The 27,704-nt window shown below is 36.0% G+C and overlaps 1 protein-coding gene and 1 non-coding gene across 8 annotated transcripts in view; one reads left to right on the forward strand and one right to left on the reverse strand.

The window, feature by feature from the left end:
* ROBO1 (roundabout guidance receptor 1) overlaps window positions 1-27,704 on the reverse strand; it is a 1,015,952-nt gene that overhangs the window by 548,794 nt on the left and 439,454 nt on the right. The gene's annotated exons all lie outside the window — the stretch shown is intronic.
* Window positions 3,242-3,313, forward strand: TRNAA-UGC. Its single transcript has one exon. It is a non-coding gene; the product is annotated as a tRNA-Ala (tRNA).

Raw genomic sequence — 27,704 nt, forward strand, 5'->3', positions numbered from 1 at the left:
GCATTTTGTGAAACATTCATAAACATGGCCCTAAAAAAACCTACCTTCAGTTCATATCCTCTTCATATGCTCCCTAAAAGTCCTGCCTGCTTCTTAATTTATACATAATTGTGACAACACTATACTTTTAGTCTTTTAAATTCCCCTGCTTTATGTTTCCTCAAATCCAGTATAATATAGAAAGCCTTCTTTTCCTTAATATTTTCCAGATCATTGTATCATCATGGCCATAGACTCTGTAATCCGTGTTAGAGTGTATTGGTGAGGAACAGATATTTTGGAAATTAAAGAACCAATGTCCTCGTTAGTAGTTTCAAGTCAGATTCTTACCTCATTTCTTTATTTTTAAAAAAGTTTCTAATCTGCTGTTACCTCCTCCCACCTTTGTCCAGTTACTCCATCCACTAGAGAAGCACCTTTGATCAACTGTTCACTTGCTCCAACCCCTGTGTCCTATGTGTTGTGGATGAAGGACACTGACCCTGATCCGAATGACATGAAATGTGAGAAATACTAGTTCTCTTATGCTTACCAGCTAGATCACACATCCAACTGATCTTATTCAGATTCTGTATTCATCCTGTAGCTTTCAAGTTATCAACTGTCATTCTAGAAATATCACAAGGAAGGATGATACACAAGAATCAGCTGTGCCACCCCCTCAATAATCTGGCAGCTGGAGTTCTTGCTATACATTAAAACATCAGTTTTTCCAAAAAAATGAATTTCTTCAGTGATTTTCTCAAAGTCACACTTGGGTCCAAAATGGAAAATTGAAGGCTCAGATTGAAATATGAAGACATCAATTTACTAACACCTATATGTTTGTATTGGTAGCTGATTGTCTTCTACATATGATGCTTTTGTCACGATAGGATATAAATGCCAGAAATTACTCAGTATGCTGACTTTAGAGGTGAGCAAAGTGAAAACACACAGAACATGCTTATTTTACCAAAGGTTTTTCACAATAACTGGTAGGAAGTTTTCTAATGCATATCTATTTGCCAAAGCTCTTTACTCTTCTCTATGTAAATACCGATGGTGCACACAGGAAAGCTTGACTAGCTGTCCCTGGGGGAATCAGGAAGGACTGCACAGATGTATATTATTTTTCATTTGTCCTTTGAAAAACCAGAAGGAGCTGGCCAGGAAGGAGAACTCGGAGAGAATGTAAAATTTAAGGAACAAGGAGAGTTTAGGAAATTGCGAAACGTTACATGTCAATGAGCGTTTAGAGAGAAGGGGAATGATACGGTTTTGAATTGCATGCTGTGTTCAGATGAAAGGATTTGTGTATCAAACTAAGTGTCTAAACTTAATCCAATCAACAGGAAGAAGCAGAAGGAAGAGAAGAATGTCATCAAATTTGTTCTTGCCTAATATCGCACAACCATGGGGCGGATACGTTGGAGGAGAAAAGCTGCAGGTAACAACATGCTGCAAAGATTAAGGTCAAAGATGCTAAGTGCCTAGACTACATTTTTTTTTTATTTATTTAAAGCATTTTATTGTCTTTCTCCAGATAGGAAGGCTGGACACGCGGTTTACAGTCTTGTGGGACTGATTCACCAGAACTATCACGCTTTCTCAGGAAAGCAGAGAACCTTTTTTACAAGAGGCCTTGCATTCCAGCTCCATAAATTGAAATACTCCTGTTACCAGACAGAACGAACCAAGCTGAGGGCAACATCAGGCTGCAATCAACCTACTCACCGCCCTGGGGCACACAGGGCTCTAGACAGATTCTTTACCAATCCTGGATTCACCCCGGTCCATTCAAAGTCTGCTTTTTTGCCAACAATTAACCTGAGATAAAAACGCAGAGGTCAGGAGACAAGGTTGCCGACGGCTACACGCGGCTCCCCGGGAGGCCCGGCAGCGGCCCCTCCTCCAGGATCCATTCTGTCCACTCTGACCGCGCAAACCAAGCCGTCTGCCGCCCCCCTACCCCCTCCTTCGGGGACAGCCGAGGCCTGTGATGGCCTCGGGTGCTGTTAACCCGCCCCCCGCAGTCCTTGCCCCTCAGCGGCGCCCCCGGAGCCGCCGGCCCAGCCGCCGGCGTTAAGGGGGAGCTGAGGCAACGCCCGCGCTTCCGCCGCCCCTGGAGGGTCTGACTACATTTTGACAGTCGTGCTGAAAGGCATGGTCAGAATTCAGTTATTTCTTTAGTCAGAGTAACTGTTAATAATTTATAATCGTAGAATTATCCGATTCTTAGTATGGAAAGCAAGTTAGAAATCATCAGGCCCAACCTCTTCTTTTTGGGAATGAGAGTATCATACTCCTTAGAGGGTAAGGTATTTCATTAGGGAATTGCAGAGGTAGGACTGAGACAAAGTGTAGCAATCTCACTTACAAGCTGTAAGGTCATGGATTAGATAATCAATTTCTCCATGTGTCCATTTCAACACAGATACAACATGCAGATAATATCTGCTTCTTGTTAATGTGTGGGAAATGCCTAATATTGGGCCTGAATAAGATAGGGCTAACTAAATATTGATTTTCATTGTTCAATGATTACATCTTTAGTCCACATTGTAGTAGACCAAGCTCCTTTTTACTTTTTACAGCCCTAAATTTGCTTGAACAACTGGTACTCTGTCATTCTCTGGACATGTATTTGGCAGGGCATCATTTGCTTGAGAGTTGAGTTTATGAACTACACACAGGAGAAATGAGCAATCCCTGGGCATAGTGATTGATTCAGGGTTTACTACAAAAAACACTTTAAATCTCAAACACACAAATTTATCCCTTCCCACTCCCTTTCCCTACCCTCCTGGTAACCATAAGATTATATGTCTGCGAGTCTGTTCCTGTTTTGTAGATAAGACAGTGTCCTTTTTTTCTTTTACTTTTTCAATTCCACATATGAGTGATATCATGGTATTTTTCTTTCTCTTTCTGGCTTACTTCACTTAGAATGATGATCTCTAGTTCCATCCATATTGCTGCAAATGGCATTATTTATTCTTTTTTATGGCTCAGTAGTAGTCCATTATATAAATAAACCACAGCTTCTTTATTCACCATATATGAAAATAGATTTAAAAAAATGTTTCTTCTGTATAGCACAGGGAACTATGTTCAATATTTTGTAATAACCTTTAATGAAAAAGAATTTGAAAATGAATATATGTATGCAGATGGATGACTGGGACATTGTGCTGTACACCAGAAACTAACACACTGTAACTGACTGTACTTCAATTAAAAAATAAAAACAGGGAGGAGGGTATATATAGCTCAGTAGTAGAGTGCATGCTTTGCATGCATGAGGTCCTGGGTTCAATCCCCAGTACCTCCAGTAAATAAAGGAACCTAAATACTTTCTGCCACCAAAAAAGCCCTGAAAAAAAAAAAAAAAAAAAAACCAAAACATTCTAGACAAAGTGAAATCTGTCAGATTCAAATCTGGAACATTGGTTAGTGCTATCAGGAAAGTGGATGTAAAAATGATGCATAGCTCCCATCTTCCCAAAATGAAATGATAACTTTTTTGAGAAAGTGAAAAGAAAGGTTGGGTCCTTGTGATACTTTGAGTCCAATATAGACCTCAACCTGAAGGCAGACATAAGAATGACTTCCCAGGCATGTGAACTAATATACACACTTTTGGATTATGCTAGTGTAGCTTTTGTTACCTGCCACTGAAAGAGTCCAAAGTAAAACAATCTCAAAAGGAAAAAAAATTGGTAACATTTAGCTTCCACTAAGAAATGGTTAAAATAACTATGATTCTCTAGGGAAAAAAATGACAATGGAGATAAATTACCAAGATCTCTTTGAGAAAAAGCAGTCTTTCCAGGAGGGTTGAATAAATAAATGAGTTTTGAGGAAATAATTTAATTTTAACTATGTTATAAAACTATTTTAGAGATAATTCCATTAGCTGCATATTAAAGAATACTTGATTCATAAAATGTTACAGCAGTTGTATTTCTCAAAATGACACCCTTTCATGAGCTCAATTTACAGAGACATATAAAGGTTTCAAGTATATTTATGTAAACTGCACTGGCATGGTGATATTCAGTAAGCTTGAATTGGAGACACCTTTAAATTTACACTAGTGCATTACATTTAAATCTCATTTAAAGCAAATGAACCACAAGAAAACATTGTAATTTGTTGTAAGTATAGGATTTTGAACCAGAGGGTGGGAGGTGAGGGAAACATTGAGTAAGTAGTTAATATAATTAGAAGAAATAAGCTGTCTTTCATATATCACTTGAAAAGAAAAAAAACATTTTCCAAAATAATCAGTAAAAGAGCTTTTACAGTCTCATATAACAGTGCTTCTTATTATTTGTCAACCTCTTTTAAAGGAGGCCAATCATGGCCAGCTCATCTATAAGTTCTTGCAATATAAGCTGTACCAGAAAGGGGAGCATTATGTTCTTCAATATCATATTGTCACCAATTTTCATCTACTTTCTTGCCATAATTGATTCAGTTGGTGCAAGGTACATTGCCTAAATTAGATGGTTCAGATTCTTTGGCCTAATCAGTTGGAATAGACAACAGTGAGTGTTTACATTTTCTAGTTGAATAGAGTCTAGTCTGGTGTTAGGCACATGGAAAGCCAATGTCTCCTTTCCATTTCTCTCTTTCTCTCCTAAACCATATTTACTTGAGCTAGCTGAATTCTTTTGTTTTCCTTGCAACCAGGAAATCTATGACTAAAGCTTCCAAAGAATCCAATCTTTTACAAGAAGATTCATATAATGTGAATTGTTGACCTTTAAAGCTAAAAAAAAAAAAAGACTTACATTTATAACTAATTTTTAGTATATAAATCATTAGAAATCAGATACAATGTGGTGTACATATGACATTTTGAGACTTGAACATACCACGAGACATCAACTAATTAATTAGATAAATCATCCACTATTCCCTTAACTATTCAAGAGGAAAAAAAAAATCCGCCATGTTTTAGGAACCATCAGTAAGAGAAAATCTCCCACAAAAAATATATTATTGTAAAAAAAAAAACTACCCTAATATCAGATAATAATTGATGATAGGAAATCTAAGTTCTTCAACTCAATTCAAGTAATCACTTCAAAATTTAAACATGATTATCCGTGATACTAACAAGAGTTTTTCAAGCCTCTGAAAACTGCCTGTGCCATCTCTCAGCCTTCTTCTCTCTAGTATGTATAACTTTGATTTGTGGACATAGTTTAAGACTAGGTTACCTGTCCTCCCCACTCTTAAGTTTTATTTTGATCTCTTGTCTTGCTTAAGACAGCTAGATTCCATTTTGCCCTTCCTTCTTGCTTCCCTCCTTTCATTTCTTTCTTGCAAAAATTATTTATTAAATGCTTACTGCCCTACAATGTATACATGGAGACAATGGTGAACAAGCTGTAGGTACTGCCAGCAAGAGAATTTTTGGCCGAGTCAGATAAACAAAGAGGTATATTCCATATAGTTGGATACGCTTGAAGATAAGAAAAATTGTGGCTTATTCGAACGACACTTAATTCAGGAGGGAGTTGTATGAAGGTTTCCTGTGGATGGAGGTGAATGCTCAGCTGGACCTAAAGGAGGGAGGGGAGAGGGAGAGCAGAGAGATGCATCTGCACAAGGGCCCAGAAGCAAAAGGGAGCATATAAAGCAAGGCTTTGCAAGGAAGTTAATATGTGTGTATGTGTGTGGGGTAGGGGGTGGGTGTGGGTGTGGTTGTAGGAGGGACTTGATGTTGGTTACGGAAGGTGCAGGGAGATGTAAGAGATGAGATTTGAGAACCCAGGCAAAGCCAGCACACAAATTACTTTGTAAACCTTGCCTAGAAGTTTTCACTATGCTGAGAAGGCAAGGGCACATCACTAAGGAGATACAAGCAAAGGCGTCACAACAAAGTCAGTTCACTCTCTGGTTATGTGGGGAGAGATGGACTTCAAATTGCCATAATATTTTATAAACCATTCTTGTAAGGTGCCTTGGCTCTATATGTCTTCAAGTCTTCCCAATAATGTAGTTGGAGAAGCAGAATTTTCACAGACATAACTTCCTCAGAGCAAGCATCTTTATATATGACAAAAGGAAGACTCAGGGGTTGATACACAGCAGATAACCTGCCAAGTTAGCATGAAGGATAGGTGTGAAAGTACAACCTTTTAATCCTAGATGAGAACTAATGAACTAAGATTTTTAAAGTCTCCTTATCTGAATAACAAGAATTACCTAGCAACAAATTTTCTATTATCTCAAAATGCTATATTAGATGATTTATGCAATATAATTGGAAAGAAATTACATGTGTGTATGTAACCATTGATTTGTAAACATAATACGTAAGAAGATATAGACAGTGCATCTAAATCAAACCTCTTAAGTTAACTTTTATTTTTGGTCCCTGTGATTTCACATAAAAGATTTTAAAAAAATGCCATCTCTGGAATTAAATTGAACTTCTTTATCTATAAAATAAGCATAAAATATCAACACAGAACACAGTATATCAAGCTCTATCTTACTGGAGAATCTTTAAAAGAAAAATCTGAATCATGGATAATTATAGAAAATTCAGGAAAAAAACCTGAATTCTGTTAAGGGAGGTTGGACTTAACACTGAAAATGAATGATTAAAGACTCTTATTTTTGGTTGCACTGCTTTGTGCAAAAGGAATTTGTTTTTGTGGTTATTTCTGAAAAATAAGAGAAAGTCAATCAGGGTAGATAAGCCCATTGTGCTGGTAGACCATGTTGTTATTTTTGTGTAGCTGTTACTCTTCAGCATTCTGAAGTCAATTTTCAGACCTTGAACACGTGTAATCTACTGGGTAGAATATAATTACGTTTTTATATTATAATGAAAATTAGTTTTATATTTAAAAGAAGTATAATTTAAAATATATGTCTATATAGGGAAGGACCCATCAAAACTTTTTTTTTTTTTTTCTCCCCAGAACTGTGAGAGATGAGCTCTCGACATGATCCACCTCTTAACTCACAGTGCAATGGGAAGGTGACTGTAAGCTTGAACAGCAGAGTCGGGAACTGAGACATTTATCTCTAGGATTCTATTAAGGTGGAAAACACTGTTTCCTTTGTAGACACAGTCTGGGCACCAGTGGCTCCCTGAAGGAGCGAAGCCTGTGGGGCAGAGGTGCCAGGTGGGAAAATAAGATGGAAACACAGCTCTGAAAAATGACTTTCCCAAAGGCATTTTGAACTGCTTCAGAAAGCGCCAGTGCTGTTCTGTTTGGTTCCAGATCAATATCAGCTGCTTCCCTTTTCTGGTTTGATCAAAAGCACAAAATACTTAACCTCTCCACTGCATCCCAGTCATGTCTTTCATGCAGGCAAAAGTATAGTTCTGTGTATGTATTTAAGCAGATATGCAACAATCACAGACTGGAGTTAAAGGAGCAATTTGGAAAATGCTTTTCTGCAAATCTGAAATCAGTCATGAATATTTAAACCGCTGAATATGAAAAATATCCTCGAATGTGGTCGAGGGAATGATGGTGGCTGCAGGTGTGGAAGGTTTTCAGTAATGTCCTGTGTTTATCAGAATATGCAGAAAAATAAAAACCAGTCATGATGTCTGTAAGATTAGTAATAGCAAATTGATAAAGCTAAATGTCAGCGAGCATTGGTAATTATTACATATGGGATTAAAATGTTTTCTAATTAAATTTGAATTACCTATGAGAACAATACTTAAAACATTCTACGTCTGTTAAAAAGTCATTATTGAGGAAGACATTGTCCATAGGAGTTCAAAAGTCCTTTATGTGGGAATTAGGGTGTTCTGTTTATTCCCCATGAAATCTGGGGAGAAATTTGTCTTTATCTGGTAAGAATGATCACGAAACTCACTCAGCATGTTTACTTTTATGGCGGGACTGCTCTTAGCTTATCTTCAAGCTGACAGCCACACGGCCTTAGCCTACATTTCTGGACCTTGTAGCTGGGTCTCTCCACGTCCTCCTTTCTCTATATACCCTAATTCTGTTTCAGAGCTCTGGGGGGTGTGTGCATATGTGTGAGAGTGTGCGTGTGTGCTCAATGCTCCAGTTATATCTGTGCCTTTTATTGTGATTCACTTCAAATCCACTTGGGAAGTAAGTGGGATATTGAAAAAAATTTCTAAACAAATTGAAGGTTTACAATGCATTATTACAACATTTCAAAAACCAGCCTGAATTATAATTCAGCTCTTCTTTAAGTCTTTCAAATATTGTGCCTCTGTGTTCTAAACTCCACGTTGGAGAAACAATTAGGCTGGGAAAGTACTACTACCAAAATGTCTTATCGAAGTAAAACAAAACTGAATAGGCCTAGTTTAAGGATGTGTATTAAATTCATCTTCCCCTAATAAATCTGAGCCTGTCTTGAAATTGACATCCGGCTCCTAATATGTGTGCCAAGTTAAGACATAGCAAATTTGAACTCAGTTTTCTGTTACAAAATAGTTTTAAACTTCCAACACATAAAAACACAAATGTAAAGTTTGGCTGGTTTCCTATCTGCACCCCTGTATAGCTGAACCAGATCTTAATTAGCTCACCTTGTACCTTCCTTGAAGGGTATTATTTTTGCTTTTTTATTTTATATATGTATATTCATAGATATATAGAAAAGCACATTTGTGTATGTGATATTATATTATATTATATTGTATTATCTGGTGTTGTATTTTGTGTCTTCCTCAGTTCAACAGCTTTCTTTCTGTGGACCCTTAGGGACTTTTTCCCCTCACCTTTTCCAGCTAATGTTAGTAAGAGCAACTACTTATGCAGAGCTTACTGTGGGCTAAGAACTGTGCTAAACATTCTACTCACTTTTTCACATATTATATTCTCAACAGCACTAAAAAACTGGATTGATATTGGATTCACTTTGTGGATGAATAAGCTGAAGTTTGGAACGCTTTCATAACTTCCCCGAGATCACACGGCTCCTATGTGTGAGAACACGGATCCAAATCTGCGTCTTCTGATGAGCCCACTCTGGGTCCAGCTCTCTGTGTAGAGTTTGGCACTTTTCTTACTTGAGGTCTGTCTACCAGTGCAAGTTCCCCAGCCTTTTTAAATCCTAAAGAAAGTGTTTCCTTAAAGCTATATGTGAAAGCTAAAGTCAACATCAAAGTAAGTTATATCAGTGAACAAATTCATGAATTATTTCATTTGAACTTGAAACATATCTGAGATGTAAAATTAAATAATTAGCCCATCTATTTTTAGGTTAAACTTTCAACAGATTTAGTGTCAAATTCATGATTTAATTGTCAAAATTAAGAAATTTCCTCTTCTGTTGTTTTTATCCCTAATGATCCTTTTTGTTGTTTATGTTTAATTCTTTATGCTGTATCCAGTCACTTTGAAAACAGAAATGATATACATAAGTCCTAAATAAGTCAAATTATATTGTTAGATCAGTCAGTTGGCTGCGAAGATGGGACAGTGGTGTCAAAGAAGGCTTTAAATTTTTCTGATGTCTTGAGAATCTGAGAGAATTCATTTTTCTGTGAGAAATTAGGCTCACGCCCTCTCTCTCTTTCTCTCCAGTTTTCTAGATGGCAGTTTCTATAGCAACCATCATCTTACTATTCTGCCATCCCAAATCCTCTCCCCGAGTGTGAAATATTTGTAAACTTTTTTGCCCATTAAAAAGCTTAGTAAGAGGAAAAAAAAATAGCAACCCTCCATTTGTTCCTCTTAACTTGGCACATACATTATGTAATGCACTAGTGTAAATTTAATAGTGTCATATGGTGACAGGGTCCAATCTAAGTTGCTGGGTGTGTTCCACCTACGACCATGGCAAATGGTCATCACTGTGGTAGGAAGTGCTTGGTTCAAATATTTTCAGTTCACCCACATGTGTACAGTAACAGGAATAAAGGAAATTAATGAAGAAAAGGCAAGTGTAGAAGTAAGAATTCCCAATTTGAGAAGATCCTCTTGTTTTTCACTTCTCAGTGGCCACATGTTCGACCACATAACATAGTAGTTAAAACGTGGACAGTACCCTCATTTGGGTCTAGCAGTCTGCCTTGACTGTGTGACTTTGATCAAGTGACAACCTCCTTATGTTAACGTGGACAAGAGAAAAAGTAAAATTACTGACCCTTTAAGATTGTAGGAAGACTTTGAGGTGCTGGATATAAAGTATTTAGTACAATGTCTGACACAGAGGAAGTGCTCAACAAATGTTAACTTTGGGGAAAAAAAATGTAGGAAGTGGTTTATATAAGCCAGGAGGCGCTAAGGTCCAAACGTAGTGCTTTTATTTTGGCATCAGTTTCTGTTAGTATTGCTATATAATTATTTTTGCAGTTCTGTAGAATACTATTTACTTTGAGATGAATAGTCTCTTCCCTCACCTAACTGCCCTGAACCCCTGCCTCCACCATAAAAGTCATTTGGTTTATGAATGTTGTATAAATTTCCTGTTCTTTCCACATAGCAATCTCTGAACTGCTGTGCATCAAATCCCCTATCTTAGAAAATGATGATAGTGCCTGTGAAAGGCTTTGTCAAATACACACTCCCTGTCCTAAAATGCACGTGCATCTTCCTTCATGCTGGCCCCATGCAGGTGATAACCTATAGGTGGATCACTGGCTGCTAATGAATCTGGGCAAAACTGCGCTACCCGTGAGCAACCCATGAGTCCGGCTATATACAAGGGTGTATTAGTTCTGCGGTTCATGTGCACTTAAGCCCAAATAGCAATGTCTCCATATTAAATCAATTTTCTTTCATTAAGTGTAGAAATAGATCATGTGCTAACAGTTTCTTTTCTATCTATGCTCACTTTCCACATGTGGGGGGATATATATACTTCATCTGTAACAATCTTTTTCTTCCCCCTCTACCACTCATTTTCTAAGGACACACCCCACATGAAAGCAGACATCATAAAATAATTGGGGGAAGCAGTTTGTAATATATCTTACCTCTCTGCTCCATATCCCAACAAACAATTTATATGTAAATACACAGAGCTAAGGCAGACACTAACTTGGCCTAAATTAAATGACAGTCTGTCCCTGAGGACCAGCAAACATTCTCCAGGACACCAAGGATTATGGTCTTTTCCCTCAATTGCCTGGCAGGACAAAGGACCGTTTGCATAATAGACATCCAGTCTCAGACCACCAATTTACATACAGAGAAATTAAAGTCTGATCAGAGAGCATGTGTGCATGATCAGTGTATGTACAGAAAACTCATTCTTTCTTCCTGTTTTGGCAACACTAATTTAAATATTTCTCCTCTTGGACAGCTTGATTTGCATTAACTCTGTAACTTAAATGTCATAAATGTCAGATATCAATGATTCTTATATCTTTATTTATGTCCTATATCCACGTACAAGAACATTGCATTAAGGAAATGAAATCCTCATGCTTTTTAAGAGGAAAAGTACTATTCTGTATGCTAAGGGAAAAATAAAATCCAAACTAATGTATCACTAGAAATGCAGGGAAAATATTTTGTGCTAGCACACATACTTGGAAAGCAAATAGTATAATTTAAATTTTTGCTGATTTTTTTCTTTCCCCACACCTCGTTAGGCAGAGAGCATCATAAATCCACCCATAGGTGTTTGTTAATTTTATGATTTTTTTTATTAATGAAATAGCATTAACAATGAAATGACCATAATATGAACTTTTAAAAAGATTTTCGTTACATAGATTTTTAAAGGTAACTTATTTTTTAAAGTCTTAGACAACTCATTCTAGAAGCTAATTAGAAAGCTAATTACCAGAATGGAAATGATTCCAATCTGTCTGAGGGCAATTTAGGTCACAGATATGCTTTAAGGCCAGGGAAAGGGACATCATCTTTCAAGTTAAAAAAAAAATCCTGGTTCTACGCTTAATGTTCATGTATAATAATATGAATTATGCATATATGATTTATTCCTGGATTTCTGTAAAATTTTAGGTGATTTTTTTCATATGTTTTGTTTAAGGAAGTGATGTCTCAAGTGAAATTAAGCACATTAACTTACTGCATGACTATTGGTTCTCATGGTGTGGAATGTTACATAGAATTTTTCAAATCTATTTGATCAAAGAATCTTTTTCCCTTGCTGTGGGGTATCTCCAAAAAGTACTCTTTTCTCAAGAAGTAGCTGAATTAAAAATAATTATTTGCTACTTTAATATAAATAGTTAGAAAGAGAAAAAAAAGAATTGAAAAGCAACTCCCCATCATACTCAGCTGGAATAAAGTGAAAAATACGGAGACATTTTAAGCAAGCCCATTTTCCTTTCTGAAAGAGGATGATGGATAGAAACCCACCTTGGAGATGAAAAAGCGATGGGAAAGATGATCTCAGAGGGAGCTGTATCTAATAGTTTCACCCTGAATATTTTGAGAAATCATTAAAATAAGTCAATGCTAACCACATTAACCAGTAATAATCACAAATTTTAGCTAATAAATTATTAATGTAACATAGCCCATTTGTCAGCAAAAAACACTTTATCCAATCTTCTCCTTCTCCTCATTACCACTCTAAAAAGTCTGATTAACTGTCAGTTATATACATAATTCTTGTTACAGTTTGTTTATTGCTTCTCAGCCACCCAGTAATCCTAGTAGATGAAAATATTTTTCATTTGTCACAGTGACACGTGCTATGAAGTGAAGATATGAACAGCTGCAAGGTCTCCTAAGCTGATAGAAGATAACATATATATATATATTTTAAGATTCCACCTGATTTTTTTAAACTTCCTATTTAGCTAAAATTAAACACAGGATTAGACTCTGGTTTCAGATATGGCTTTAATGTGAGAGGACAACAGTTTCAGAAACAGATTCAGCTAAGGCTTTGACCGTCATGCCTCAAACTTGACATTTTAACAAATTCCTTCGAAGGAACTTATCCTCCAACACATTCTTAGATTAGCCTTGCTTAACTCATGGCTCTTAAAGCCTTCTTAATTATTCTCTGTTTAGTCCCGCCCAGGCACTATTTTCATCAACTTCCTCTGTGCTGGCGTCTTGGGTGGTAGATTACATTGCTTTACCCTTAGAATATTTCTGCATTTCTACATTCTTGCTTGAGCCATGGATAATCACAATACAATTAGCCACAAGGATAAAATACAAGCATATAAAGTACATGTAAAAAAAGGGGAGGTTTGGCGGGGGTGGGGTGGGGTGGGGCTGGGGATTTTGATTTTATTTGTGCAGAGAAACGTAGAGTTTAAAATAAATGTCTCTACTATTTCAGGATGGTTTGTAGTTATGTGTTTAAAGAAAAGTTATCTCACATAAATATCTGATTAAACAATCTTACTGAATGGGATTCCAAATAAAATCAGCTCTAAGTAATGGTAAATGATCTATGGTTCTGTTGGTAGAAAGGTATAGAGCGTTGGCAGTAATAAAAATATCATTTAAACTCTGATCTACAATTCTTATACATGAGCTAGGTACAACAAGTGGAGATGGGAAATAGCAGGAAATCTTATTTCTAAAGATCATATAAATGAAACTTAACAGTAGAAGCAGAAACAATGCTCATGAGATACTGAAATCTTCTTATACAGACAAGTTAAGTTTCATACTGTGAAACTTTCTCAAGGGCATGTAAATTGGCATAAGGTCCCCGAGTATGTTTATTTATTCTGCATGATGAGTAATCCAATATTGATAAATTGGGCAATTTTGAAAATAAATCTTGCTATTGTTCTTTGAGAAATCTGAAGTCTTGTCAGCAATGGGCTGGAATTCCCATATGAAAAGAATTGGCTTTAGAGAATAAGTAAATGCTCCCTAAACCATCCCACCACGTCCTTTTGTTTTTGGAGGGCAATTTTATGCTTTATTAGGGTTGGGCTAGTGTCCACCACTTACATATCCTTTAGAGATTACAACATGCTTCCACATCCTTAGTCTCATGACTGGTGGTTCATAACTTTGCCTTTTTAAAAACTTTTATTTTTTCCTATTTTCTTATATCCAGGCCGTTTCATGCGTGTACAGTGCCTGCAGGCACTGGTGTTTGAAGCTCTTTGTACCAACTACAGTAAATTCTTTTGGATGGAATCCAAATTCCATCTCTCTTACACTGAATCCTGCTTTATTGCAAAGAGGGAGGTGATAAATTTATAGTACATGATTAAATATCTGTGTTCTAACATGTGCAAATAAATTATTGATAAGAGTATTTCAGAATATCAAGATAATTCTAACTATATTAGTTTTTAAGTGTTAAAGAGTTTTCTAAGTAATAAAGAATCTTTTATTTTCAGAAGGTAGCAGACAAGGTGACTCCCTTCACCTTGAGGTGGTGTTGTCTTGATTTTGCTAAAATAAGTTTATTATTGACTAGTACAAATTTGTGCGGATACTCCTATTTATTTCTGTGGGTAATAAGGCTCAGATTCATTTCATTTGATTCTAAGACAATCAGGAACAAGATAAGTAATGGAATATTAGTCATTTATAGATGAAAATGTATCTAGTTGTATAGTATATTTTAGATAGATGAATGTCTAAGTTTCCAAAGTAAAGATTAGCCCAACCTATAATACATAAAGTATAATTACTCCACAAGCTTTCTGGGAGTATTCTTTGACAGAAGCAGGGCTGCTTGTTTCTCCCCACGCCATTTGTTTATTCTTAGTCCAATAATCCAGTAGTTGTCCCTCCCCCCACACCCCACCGCTAGATTATGAGTCGTTTTCATGATTGATTTTTTGTGTAGCTGAACAGGTAGGCTGGGACTAAGATCAGAAATAGTTGTTAAGTAACTTGTATCAGAACCTAACTGTGGTTCAACCGAAAATGCCTTAGAGGTTAAAAGATTTGAGGGTCGTTCCCATGTTACCATGGAATAGCTGTGTAATCTTGTACAAATTGCTTAACCTCTCTGAACATTTGCTTTCTAACTTGAAAACAAAGATTGCTGGAGTAGATAATTTTCTATAGGTTTCTTGCATCTTCAGCTTTCTGATCATTAACTCAGTTCTAAAACTGAATTTAGTTAATATTGAGAATCTTCTATATTATATAGAATATACGACAGGAAAGCTTTTTATTTTTTGTTTGTGTGTGTGTTTACTGTTGCTTTGAAAGCACTGACTTGAAATGAAATTAAATTGAAATGAAAGCATTGAATTGAATCATGCTCCTAAGTAAAAAAGATACAATACGTATTATATGATAAACAAGAAGTATTCATTTAAATTACTAAAGAGCTTCTGACCAATCTGGGTACTGCATTTCCTTTAAATTAGTTCTTAAAAATGTTTCATTCTTGACTTAATATGCTATATTTAAAGATGCCTAGGAATGTTAGCATTAAGGGACAAATCAATATCTGTTCTTATTTTTCAGCTGCTTGTTTTTTGTTTTTTTTTTTTTGCAGGGGGAAGGTGCTTAAGTTTTATCTGTGTGATGGGTATACAAAATTCTATAAAAATCAAATGAAATTGATCTCATCATAAACATCCATCGAAAAATATGCCAAGTGAAATCTAATATAATTATTATATTATAGTTTCCCACCAAACAAAGTAAATGAAAGCATGCAAGGGCACTTTAATGGGCATGTTAACTTGTACCAAGTAAATGTGAATCTTTAGCTATCTCTTATCCCATTGTGTATGCTAACAGGATTAGCTAGTATTAGTCCCTCATCCACAAGAAGTGTGATATGCAGTGTGACCTGCAAATCTCTCCTGGGATTCAAAAGGGCTAAGTTGAACCATGCATGATTTCAAAGCAATTCTCAGCACAATTATCTGCTTGACCTGCAAGATGAACAAGCATATCATTTAATTAATTGCCAAGCTCTTGTGAACAGTGCTGTTCATTTTTCTAGTAATCGTCTGATGATACGCACTTGCTGATTCTTATGGGAATGACCAGAATTGCACATTAACTGGTCTGATGGCCACTTTCCACAGTTCCATCAAACACTACTTTTAATCTTGACATGAATAATTTTTTTATAGGAGTCCCATAAAAGCATTCAAAAGACAGCGTTAACAGCAGCTGTTTCCTTACTGCCGTGATAAATACTTTTGATCACCTAGAGTCATAATACAAAAACATTTCCTTCCCCACTTATTTATGAGGTACAAATGTAAGCCATATCTTTAAAACTGTAAAGGCATTTAGCAGTTTAAAATTTAGTCATATCTGTGGTGTGCTGAAGACTAATCCAGAAGGAATAGAATTGATGAAACGAATATATTCATTTATTCAGCTAGAATACAGGTGAAAAATTTCCATTTCATGTGGATGTGTGGTAAGCAGAGGAAAAGGGGATGTATGCTTTTCTGTTATCAGAGAAAATAGAATACAGTGAAACTACTGTGATGTAAAAATTCCAATCTGTTATTATATATATTTATTCGGTGCACTCAACTAGGAATTTGTTTTCTAAACAAACAAATGAAAAAGCAATAGACAGGCAGGGCGAGAAGAAAAAAAGAATCCCCAAACTACTTGGCCACAGATCTTGTCTACTGGATTCTCCTCTCCTCTGTCTCCTCGCCTTTGTTTTCCCTCCCTTCTCCCCTCTCTTCCCTCTTCCCCACTCTCCTTATCTCTGAATCTCTCTCTCTCTCTGTCCCATTGTCTTAGTGTTTAGGTTTCTGTTTCCCAGCTTGAGTTTCTATTGTATTTTCAATGAGATCCAGATTCTAAAGTATAATAAATAAAAAAATCAATGAGTTAGACAGCTGAAATATTTCCAACTCATTGTGATTGTCAATTATGTATCACCCAAATTTCCTGATACAGCATAAAGAGATAAAGTCAATGACACACTGTGTGGCTGCAGTCTTTAAACCAATGGCTACCAGGTATATTTCTAATTGTAATGGTTTATGTGTGTGTGTGTGTGTGTTTTCTCCCTGAGAAGCTGGCCCAACTTTGTGTCATAGAGTAAGATTAGCCTATGGTATACCTTTAGAGAAAAAAAATAGAATAAATCGTTTACTAAATAAATAATGACAAAAAGTAGATATTCCTTTACCTCCTTGCGTAAATTTTTTTTCAGGTAAAACCAGGTAATTGGTAAATATTTTCAAATGGTTTCCTCAGAATTTCTTTGCTGTAGCTCAAGATTTCTTTTTATTTACTTATGTGTTATAATTAACGTGTACTATTATATCACTCCCAGGTATATAACATAGTCATTTGAGATTTTTATACATTATGAAATGATCACAAAAAGCCCAGTTACCATACAAAGTTGTTACAATGTTATTGGATATATTCCCTAAGTGTACATTACATCCTCTTGACTTATTTATAGCTGGAAGTCTGTACTTCTTAATTTCTTAATCTCAATGCTATTGACATTTTTTTGCATTGGATAGTTCTTTGTAGTAGGGGCGTGGTCTGGGAATTGTAGAGGTTTAACATCATTCCTGGCCTCTACCCCTAGATGCCAGCAGCAACCCTCTACCCACACTGTGACAACCAAAGAGTGCCTTCAGACATTACCAAATGTTCCCCGGGGAGGTCGAGGTAAAGTTACCCCAGTTGAGAGCCACAGCTTCAGATTAATGCTCTGAAATGGGAAAATCTGGCCAGCTTCTCCCATTCCTAACACACACTAAAACACACAATTGTGGAAAGGAAGGCATATTTTCTCTTCCAAGGAGAACAAATAGTAATGTCCTCCAGACAAGGAGGAGGTAATCAGTTAAAAAAAAATAATATACAGCTTCAAGTACATTATTTACATCATCATTTTAAATCATTCCCAGAATGTAGGTACCCCTGGGATAAGGAAAAAAGAGGGAACCTGGGTCAGTAATTGAAGAAAATACACATTTATAGAAAATTATATGATATATTGACACTGATGAGAAGCAGACCCAGTTTTATTTTCAAGTTTTAACTCAGAATGAGTCCATCCTAAGGGGATATACTGTCACATTTAATGCATCTGTTTAACATACTCACATAGCTTGCTTAGCTATTCTAAATTAGTCAATTATTTTTCTTAAATTCCCATAGTTTTATGGATCCTAGTTCAAAGCTTAGTGTCTGAGTGAATTCATCTAATTTTTAAAAGGTATATAATTAAACTCAAAAACGGCTTTTTTCAATTCCAAATAGTAATAATTTACCACCATTCCATTTTACATCTAACACAAAAGTTTACATCTACCTAAAAGTCTGAGTGAAGAGAAGAAAAAATAAAATTTTGTCACTTAATGATTTTTTTGAAGTAACATTTTCCAAGCTGGAGTGAAGAACTATAAGGACTCATTAAAAATTTGAGTGAACGTTAATTGATCTTACAATTATTCTAATTATGTTAATTTAATTGTTGATTTTTATGGAAATAAGATGTTATCTCTTTGAGATTAGGACACTGGTTAGAAAATGTCCTTAGATACGTACATGAATACTGTTCAAATACATAGAATTGTACAGATTAATTGCAGTTGTTATGTTAAAACATCTTGTTTGTAAAATGGAAGTTGACAAAAATTCTGGGGCACTCAGTGGTATGAAAGGTAGTCCTTAAATGGAGAGTTGGAGTTTACACTGAGTGTACTGTGACTTGTCTTCCTCCCAACATTCTTTTTTCACTATATTCATCCTTTCCTGTGATACCTACTTCTCTGCTGATCTCTTCTCCCATTACAATCATCATTTTATTTTCCAGTTGTTGGTATTGCTTTTCACTTCTGTTTTCCCAGGCAAAACCAGAGAAACACTATATGTGTGACATAAATGCAAATAAGACAGTTTCTGTAATCAGATATGTAAACTTGGCCAATTTATTAACTCCCAGAAGTCTCAGTTTTTTCATGTGTAAAATGATAAAGTGAAGTTACCTCACATGATTAGTATAAGAATAGCAATTACTATTAATTCATGAAGGTACTAACACATTTTTGGTCAAAGAGTAGACGCTCCATAAAGAGTGAATATTATTCTTCACCAGTTTGAAAATTCAAGAGCATTTTCCCCCTTTGGGAAAAGAATATTATGGTACATATAAAATAAAATGTTGAGGAAGCCCAATATAACATAAAATGTCTTTCTCATAAATTTAGAGTCAAGTATAATTTACTATGGGTCTTTATTTTCTATTTTCTATCACTTTTTATCTCTTAAATTGATTGCATCTGTGGATTATAAAAGACCTTAAAAAAAGAAAAAAAAAAAAAAAAAAAAGACCATAGGCCCTTTTGCCATTTGTTTACAACCAACATAATTTCTAGATTTTTCTAAAAATTTGTTGAGCTCTAAGATTTAAGATTTAAGCTCTAAGATTTAAGATTAAGCTCTAAGATTCTGAACAGAATACAATTATATTCCATATTTGAATGGAGTTACTATAATATATATAACAAAAATATTGTAAATGTCTGGTGAATAATTGAACATGTTTAAGCTAAATCACTTATTTTGTTAAAAAAATGAGAAGTGTTTTTAGATCAGATAGGGTTTTCTAAGCCTTGGAAGCTCTTGCTGTTAGCTAGATTTTCCTTCTGGTACTCAGTATGTCACAATTATTATCTATCAACAGAACATTATAGGAATTAGTGACCAAACCATTCAGAGACATTTTATACAAATGGTATAAATTGAGCCTAAGTTCTCCTGTGGGTACTGAAAGGAAGAGGGACAAAGAAATTTGGAAGCAAAATTGTCTGTTTCAAACCTGCCTTCTGACCTTCCTGCTTGATTTTGTTCAAAAGCCAAGTTTCTTTAAATTTTCAATCCAATTCTCTTGGATCGCTCACACTTAGAAACCAGGAAGCAGGGGACACAAAAGGAACAGTGAATACCAGAGATGCTGAGAACATTTACCAGAAACATGGAAAAAATGTATTTCTGAAACATCTGAATTGTATCTTAAAAATCTAGGTTTTCCTCCTCTTTTTTTAAAAACAAAACCAAAACCAAAAACGTTTCCTTTAACCCTGTAGTCACTGTTGATGAACAGCAATATCTACCTGATTCTAGTAACAGCCAGAAGGCAATTGTCCAGCTGTATACATCTCCCCATATGCAAATATAAAGAATCTGATCTATCTCCTGATACTTGAGACCCAAAGGCAGCAATAGGACTATTCTGGGACCAGTTCCCTCTCCTGAATGACTTCAATGAGCCGAGTATGCATTAACATCAGCAGGCCAAATGACTGATGGCACGGGACCCATCCATATTTATCTTCTCAGGTCTGGACAGACATCCTATTGATTCGTAGGTCATTACACAACGTGTTAACAATCCACTGCCATCCAGTTCAAAAGGAAATTTGAAATTAGTGATGGGTCTTCCTGCAGGTCTGTGCCGAGGGCACAAGATGGGTAGTCAAGCATTACTCTGTTTTGACATCACTACACTCTTCCCCCATTTAATGTCAGTCTTACACAGAAGACTCTAAGAGATGGAAAATACAGAGCTTGTCTAGTTAAAGGAATGTTTTAAAGACTGTAAGTCTGTTCATATGGCCAATGTTTTCACGATAGAAAAATCATTTCTGAGAAAACTCAAGAAAAAAATATATACACCTTCACACATGTATATGTGCACACACATGCACCAAAACGCACAACCTGAAATAAAGTTAATGCATTTACTACATAGGAGAGAGATGTTTAAAGTGTTCCAAAAATGACCCCATTTTATTCTAGAACAAATGTGTGCAAATGTGTCTTATGTGTATATTAGTATGTATAAAAGGAGAGTTTGACTAAAGTCATTTTAAAAAGAAAACAAGCAAAACAAAAGAAAGCTAAAAACACAATCCAGATGAAAAATCAATATAAAAAATCCAGATTAGTCACTGTGATCATCAGTTTTGAAATTCTCACTCAGTCGACACAGAAAAAAAGTCATGACTGTTTTTCAACCAAAAAAAAAAGTTTTAAAAACACCAAAATGTGTCTTACATTCAGTCAGCTGGAATCTTCCCTTTCTGAGAGCAGTGCTGAGAAGTTTGTAAGAGTGAAACAGAGTCCTGCTTTCTTCAGCCATTCTCATGCTTTCGAAGTTCGTGTAACTTGATTTCTGCAGTTTCAGAACCTGGCAGTTAATTTAAGTTCAGGCCTTGACATGCCTGGAGGCGCTCAGCTGTGAAGGCAGCCTCATGCAGGGTAACAGCACCGTGCTTTATTTGGTTTTGAAAATTAAACCAAAAGGCGACTATTCAGTGGGCTATTTGATAGGGAATTAAGTTCTCAAATGACATTAAAATCATCCTGTAATCCGGAGGTGACTTTGAAATTAAAAGCCCACTTTAAAAAGCTCATAGCACAATTTATTCATCCACATGTGTGCTGTACCCTATAACCCTGGAGGGCCCCACATTTATTCCAACAATGTATTCATTGATCCAAATATTTGTGTAACTTCTCTATTGGAATTGTCCTCAAACCCCATTGCATTTCTATGCCTATGATTAATTCATGTGTGTACTAACTTATTCATTCTACAATTATTTCTTGAGCCTCACTAGGTTCCAGGTATGGTTCTAGCCACTGGTGATAGAGCAGTGAATGAAAAAGATGGATGAAAACCTGCTCTGCAGGAACTTGCCTCTTAGTGTGAGAAGAGAGGCAAAAATAGGCGAGTAAATCACACGGCATGGCAGAGGACAGAAAGTGCTAAGGAGAAAATGAAGCTAGGAAGGAGGATATTAGGGGCTTGGATGGGAAGAAGAGCTTTCTGCAAAAGTTCCACTGCAAGGGGATCATTTGAGCAAAGATCTAAAGGTGGTGAGGAAGTGAGCCATGCATATACCTTAGGAAAGAACATTCCAGACAGGAAGAAAGAACAGCATGTGCAAACTTATCCTTTATGGCATTTTTCGAGGTACATTTGAATGTGGAGATAAAAACAAAGTTTAGTAATTTGGAAGGAGGGAAATGAAAGAATCCTTGTAAATCAAATCATGATGCTGTACACCTTAAACTTGTCCAGTGCTGTATGTGCATTATATCTCAATAAAACTGGAAACAAGATTTCCCCAACCGTGCACATATGACCATACACACATGGACACACAGAACATAAGAGAGTTTTGTTATAAGGCAGTTGTGATTCTTTATTGTCTGGAAGCTCTCCCTCACGCCAGTCCTATGACTATTCTGCCCACTTTCGCGCTGCTTTGTTGCATACTTAGAACCAATATTCATCACTTAGCAAATTCCAATTTACTGTCAACTTCTTTTCTCTCCGCCTCCTTGCCTTCACTGAAACTTGGCTCACCTCTGGAGAGACCACTAAGCCAGCAGAATTCTTCAGTGCTTTCTATTTTTTTCCCCTAATACATTAGATATGTCATGGGCTGGTTCTTCCACATTCTCCTTTACAGTTTCCCTGCCCCCAATACTTCCCTGCCCTCTTGTTAAAAGCAAAACAAAACAAAACAAAAACTTTCCTCACGCTTCTAATACATCATACTCTTTTCCTCTTATTGGCTGACATCTCTAGTCTCTCTGTTGTTGCCCTTTATACAATGAAAAATCTCTGGCAGTGGCCTCTAGACTTCCTTGAATCACCAGTGACCCTCACCATTCAGGTTGTTTCCATCATCCATGTACCCTGATCTCTCAGGTCCTTGATCTCACCATTAAGGAAGAATTTCTCCTGTCCCATCCCTTTGCCACACTCTCTCACTGTCATGTAAAGGTACTGAGCATCACCTGAGATTGCTGCACACCTAAAACCACAAATTCAAGGCCAATCTCCTCTTAGAGTTTACTTGTTAAGACAACTGATATTTTAACCATATCAAAACTGACAGAAAGAACACAGCCTGTTTTATCTCATTCTGACCACCATTCCTACCCTTTATTCACTTCTCTTAATATGTAGCATAGACTTCCTGACCCTGTATTTCAATAGATGTATTAGAACATCCAAGTTAGTTGGTCTCTTTATTAAACTTGCCTCGAAAAATTTAATTTTGCATAAACTACCTACTTTCTCCAGGCTGCTCAGAACAACCATGCACACTGAGAAATGATCCACTATAGGGCAGACATTCAAAATAAATGTATGCTACCCAGCCTCAGGAGGCCCCAAACACTGGCCATTGAACAGAGAAACCCTCTCCCATTCTTTGGAATAATGTTCTTTGAGCTCCTGAAAACTTCTCCTTTGATTTGGGTCCTCACTCTGTATTGATGATCCCATTTCCAACCTCATAACTCTTTTGACTTTCTTCTTCCAAAAAAACTCCTCCTACCTTTGTGCCTCTCCTTGTCTTCCTCCCTCCTGTTGTAGCAAAGGGGCTGATTTTACACCTAAGGCCAATCCCACATCCTCTGCTCTAAATAATGGTCCTTCTCCAAATTCTCAAAGAATTTATACTTTCAATTAAATTTTCATGCTTCTATACATTCAAACGTACCTTCTCAACATGATTATTTCCAGTGACAGCTACACTTGCTCCAATAGCTATTTTTCTCAAAAGCATACCTCGAACCTCAATCAGCGTTACAAACCCCTCCAGCCACCACCCATCTTGTTACTTCACAGTAACTGCGACGGAGGAAGAGCAGAACTGACACCATGTTGAACTGCCTCCCTCATTCCTTATCTTATGTGTCTATTACTCTAGTAGCCCTGCACATAAAGAGTTAAATATTAGAGAAATGTTGCTTGTGCTCATTGAGTTCCCTGAAGAAAGTTCCCATCCCACGGTCCCAAGCTAGTTATGGCTGTGACCTGTTGGAGATAAGTTTGCTTTCAGCCCAGAAACTTTGCTAATAAGCAGAGATACGAATGGTAGAAGAAAAATAACTGCTAACAATTGGAAGTTTCTCCAGAAGCCTTGTGATCCAGAAAGCAGAAGAACAGAGAAATGTTATGCTTCCCCTGGAGGTCAAGGGGCTGCGAGCAGTCTTCACTCCCTTAATCCTGAATCCTCCCATTTCTTCTTTCCCTTAACATAAAAGAAGCCTGAATTTTCTCCCGAGTTAAGATACTTCTTTAGGATGGTAGTCTGCCGTCTTGGTCTGCTGGCTTTCCAAATAACTTTGCTATTCTTGCCCCAACGACTCATCTCTCGATTTACTGGTGTGGCAAGCAGTACAGCTTGGACAGGGTAACATCACTATTTAAAGCACTTGTCTGTTCATTCATTTTCTTCACTATTCTCTTCCCGTGAACACTCAGTCCAGATTGGCTTCTGCACTCATCACTCCACAGTAAAAGTTCTAGAGAAAGTCACCATAGTCACAGTGATTCCAGCATCAATGTTCATTTTTCAACACTTAATTCCTTTACCCTCTTGGCAACTTTGACAAAGGTGAATATTTCTTAAGGCCTTCAAGCACTCTTTTCTAGTCCATGTGCTGTTCTCTAGTTTTACTGCTACCCCTCTGGCTGCTGTTTCCCTCCAAGCTCCTTGGCAGTCTAACCTTCCTCCACCAGACCCCTTAATGTGGGAGTTACTCAAGGCTATGTCATGGGCTCTCCTTCCTTCACTCTCTCTAGAGTCTTCCTAGGCAATTTTTTTCATGTTCAACTTTTCTACTACCACCTATATGCAGGGGACTCCCAGAATTGTTTTTTCACCTCAGCCCTCCTCCCTGAGCTTCAGGTCTGTATATAATCTATATAATGCAGTATCACTATCCAAACATCTGAAAAGAGACTTGTCCCAACTGAGCTTTTGACCTTCTCTCCCATAACCCAGTCCTCTACCTTCTTTGGCTGGCTCAGTGAATGACAGCATTGAATCAGATATGCAGACCTAGACCTTAGGAGTCATCCTGACCCTGACCTCCAGGTCACCTCCCAAGTTTAATTCATCACAGAATCTTGTCAATTTAATTTTCCAAATTACACTCAGATTCATCCACTTCTCTCTATCTCCACTACCAGCAGTTTAGTCTAAGATACCATTATCTTGATTAACTATTTGATCTTGCGGGTGAATTCTGTGTGCTCAATCACCACCAGTCTCTCAGTTAATCACTTGTTTGTACAAAAGACCTCTCTCAATATACTCTTCAAACTGTCAGTGTCATAAGAAAAATACATTCAAAAAGAATAAAGAAACAGGAAAACCAAATGGAATACCAGATCTTAGACTGGATCCTGTACTGTTGGTAAACAATACTATAGAGGTCATTATTGGATCAGTAGCAAAAATTGAAATATGAATGTGCAAGTGGTGGTATTCATGTTAATTTTACCAAAGTTGAGAACTCTCCTGCGGTTGTACAAGAGACTATTCCTATTTTTGGAAATACAAATCAAGTCATTGTAAGAAAAAGGAAAATTAGGTAAAATGTTAATAGATAAATAAGGTTATGGCTGGTCTTTGTAATATACTTATACTTTGTGCTATTTTAAACTATTCTATACTTTAAAAACATTTAAGAATTCTTCAGTACCATAGGTGATTATACTACCTGTGTATCAGGGAAAAACCAAAACCAAAAGAAAAACAAAACAAAACAAAACAAAACAAACAAAAAGCCCCTGGTTCTACTACTTTTTAGTTGTATGACTTTACTGTGCTTTAGTTTCCTGAACTATAAAATGAACCTTTGTTCATGGGTTGTTTTGCAGATTAAATACAATGATGATGTAGTGTGTTTAGAATAGATCTTGATATAGAATAAACATACACATACACTAAATAATAGTTGTTAGTGATGTTATTAATTACTTTCATATCTTAAAAGAAATAATAATGCATATCAAACTTCTTTTTTGATAGGTTAAGTCCATCTGTATAGGATACTTTTAATTTGACACTGCAGATTAGTTTCAGAAAAAGTTTCTACTGAAGATGCTTTACATTGTTATGTGGACAAAAACCATGATTGATGGTGTGAGACTGGCTTACTGATTAAAACAAAATTGAAATATGTTTCTGTAGAATTTTGTATTAAAAGCATTTCTACTGAAATGATAGAAAAAAATCAGTGCTGTTAACTCATAGAAATTTCATACATCCTTATGTGCTTATATGTGCAAATGAGTTTGTATGCACAGGGTGGGGGCAGGAAAAGGAGGAGGAAGAAAAAAAGAGGAAAAGAAAATAAATAGAAAAATAAGAAGAAAACAAAGAGAAGATATTGATGGTAGTATAGAAAAGAGAGAGAAATAGCTCAACTCGGCTGCAAACACAGACAATAGTTGCATATAATTATAGTTATTTCTCTCTTGTGAAGGGTCAATCAAGGTTCTCCAAATGCAGAAAAAGATTAAGGGCCATTCAAAACCATGTGAAACATCAATACCCTTTGACAGTTTTGTAATTAATGTAAATGCAAACTATCCTGCGCCTTGTGATAAGGACAATCAACAAGATGAGAAGCCATTGGAGGGTATATTTGGAACAATCAGACGATGAGATCTGACTTTGATATACTTAAAATTTAATGCAAGAGATCAGTATTATTTCTGGTTGTCAGGGTGATTTCTTTCTTTTTTAAAAACCTATTTATGTGGAAAGAACAATGCTTCCATTGGCATGAATGGCTACAAATATTTCCCCAAATTAGGAGAGGGCTGAGGTTCATGTCTACAGATGGCTCATATTATATGGTCATGAAATTTGTATGGTTTACTAATGCACATAGCTCTGGCTAAATATGGAGAGATTCTTTAACCTCAAATTACTTAGACTACAAATCTTTCAAAAATGAATTCTGGTGAACAGCAAACGATAAAACTTGTAAGGCACTGTCACTTGTAACAGGGTTTAGACTAATTATCAATGATACCAATTAATTTCACTTTCAGGAAAAAAATCAGTTAGTAAAAATATCATTTAGAGATTCTTCACAACAAACCCTAAAGCCGATGTAATCCTTCAGTTTCCAAAGTATTTTAATATCAATAAGGATAGTCTAATTCATATTACATTATATATATTTTTCAATAATGTTGCTTAAAATGAAGATACCCAAATAGCCACCAGAAAAATGTTTATGATTTACTACAATAAAATATAAATTCCCCTGTGTAAAAGTGAAACATACTTAACATTCTTCTTGAAAACAGGTCTTGATTTATTGCATTATAGGGAATTAAGTATGTGATGTATTATTTTATTTTAATAATCTTTGGTAGACAACTCCAAGTTTTTTTTTTTTTTGAGGGTTTTTTTTTTTTTTTTTTTTTTTTTTGCCTCAGTGACCAAATTCTTCGGCTAAAAATCCTGAGTCAGTTGGATTAACAAAGAGAAAACTTAATCATATTACAAGCACCAAGAAAAGCTAAAATTGTTGCTAAATAAATGTTACTTGGGTTTCACAAGAGCCTTCAAAAATTAGGATGCTATATTTGTAATAAGCTAAATAGCTTAGTGCTCATCTTTGAATAATATCTTCCAAAATGATAGAAATAAGAGAAATATAAAAGTAAATTTCAGTCTCTTTTATTCCTGTATAGGTCTTAGATTATATTCATTCAAAATATCTTATGTCCTTGATTCTCAAGTCATAATTTTCCTTATGAATAGTCTTTCTGAAAAATGATTGAGAGTTGTTTTATTTTTTTATTTTACTATTTTAAAAAAAAATTTCAAAAGTATATTTTTGCCAGCAGGGACTGTTTCTTTCATTTTCTCTAATATTAAAATGTCATCAACAATAAGGTTTTCCAATCAGCCATTTGTAGCCTTCTGACAACTAACCTTAATTAGAATATCCAGCATCATTTCTCGTCTTTCACAGAGAAAACCCTCAAACTGAATGAAATAACAAGTCTCCTCCCACGTCCCTCAGATCCCCTGCACCTTCAGTCTGCTC

The sequence above is a fragment of the Camelus ferus genome, chromosome 1 (assembly GCF_009834535.1).
Source record: "Camelus ferus isolate YT-003-E chromosome 1, BCGSAC_Cfer_1.0, whole genome shotgun sequence".
Classification (NCBI taxonomy): Eukaryota; Metazoa; Chordata; class Mammalia; order Artiodactyla; family Camelidae; genus Camelus; species Camelus ferus.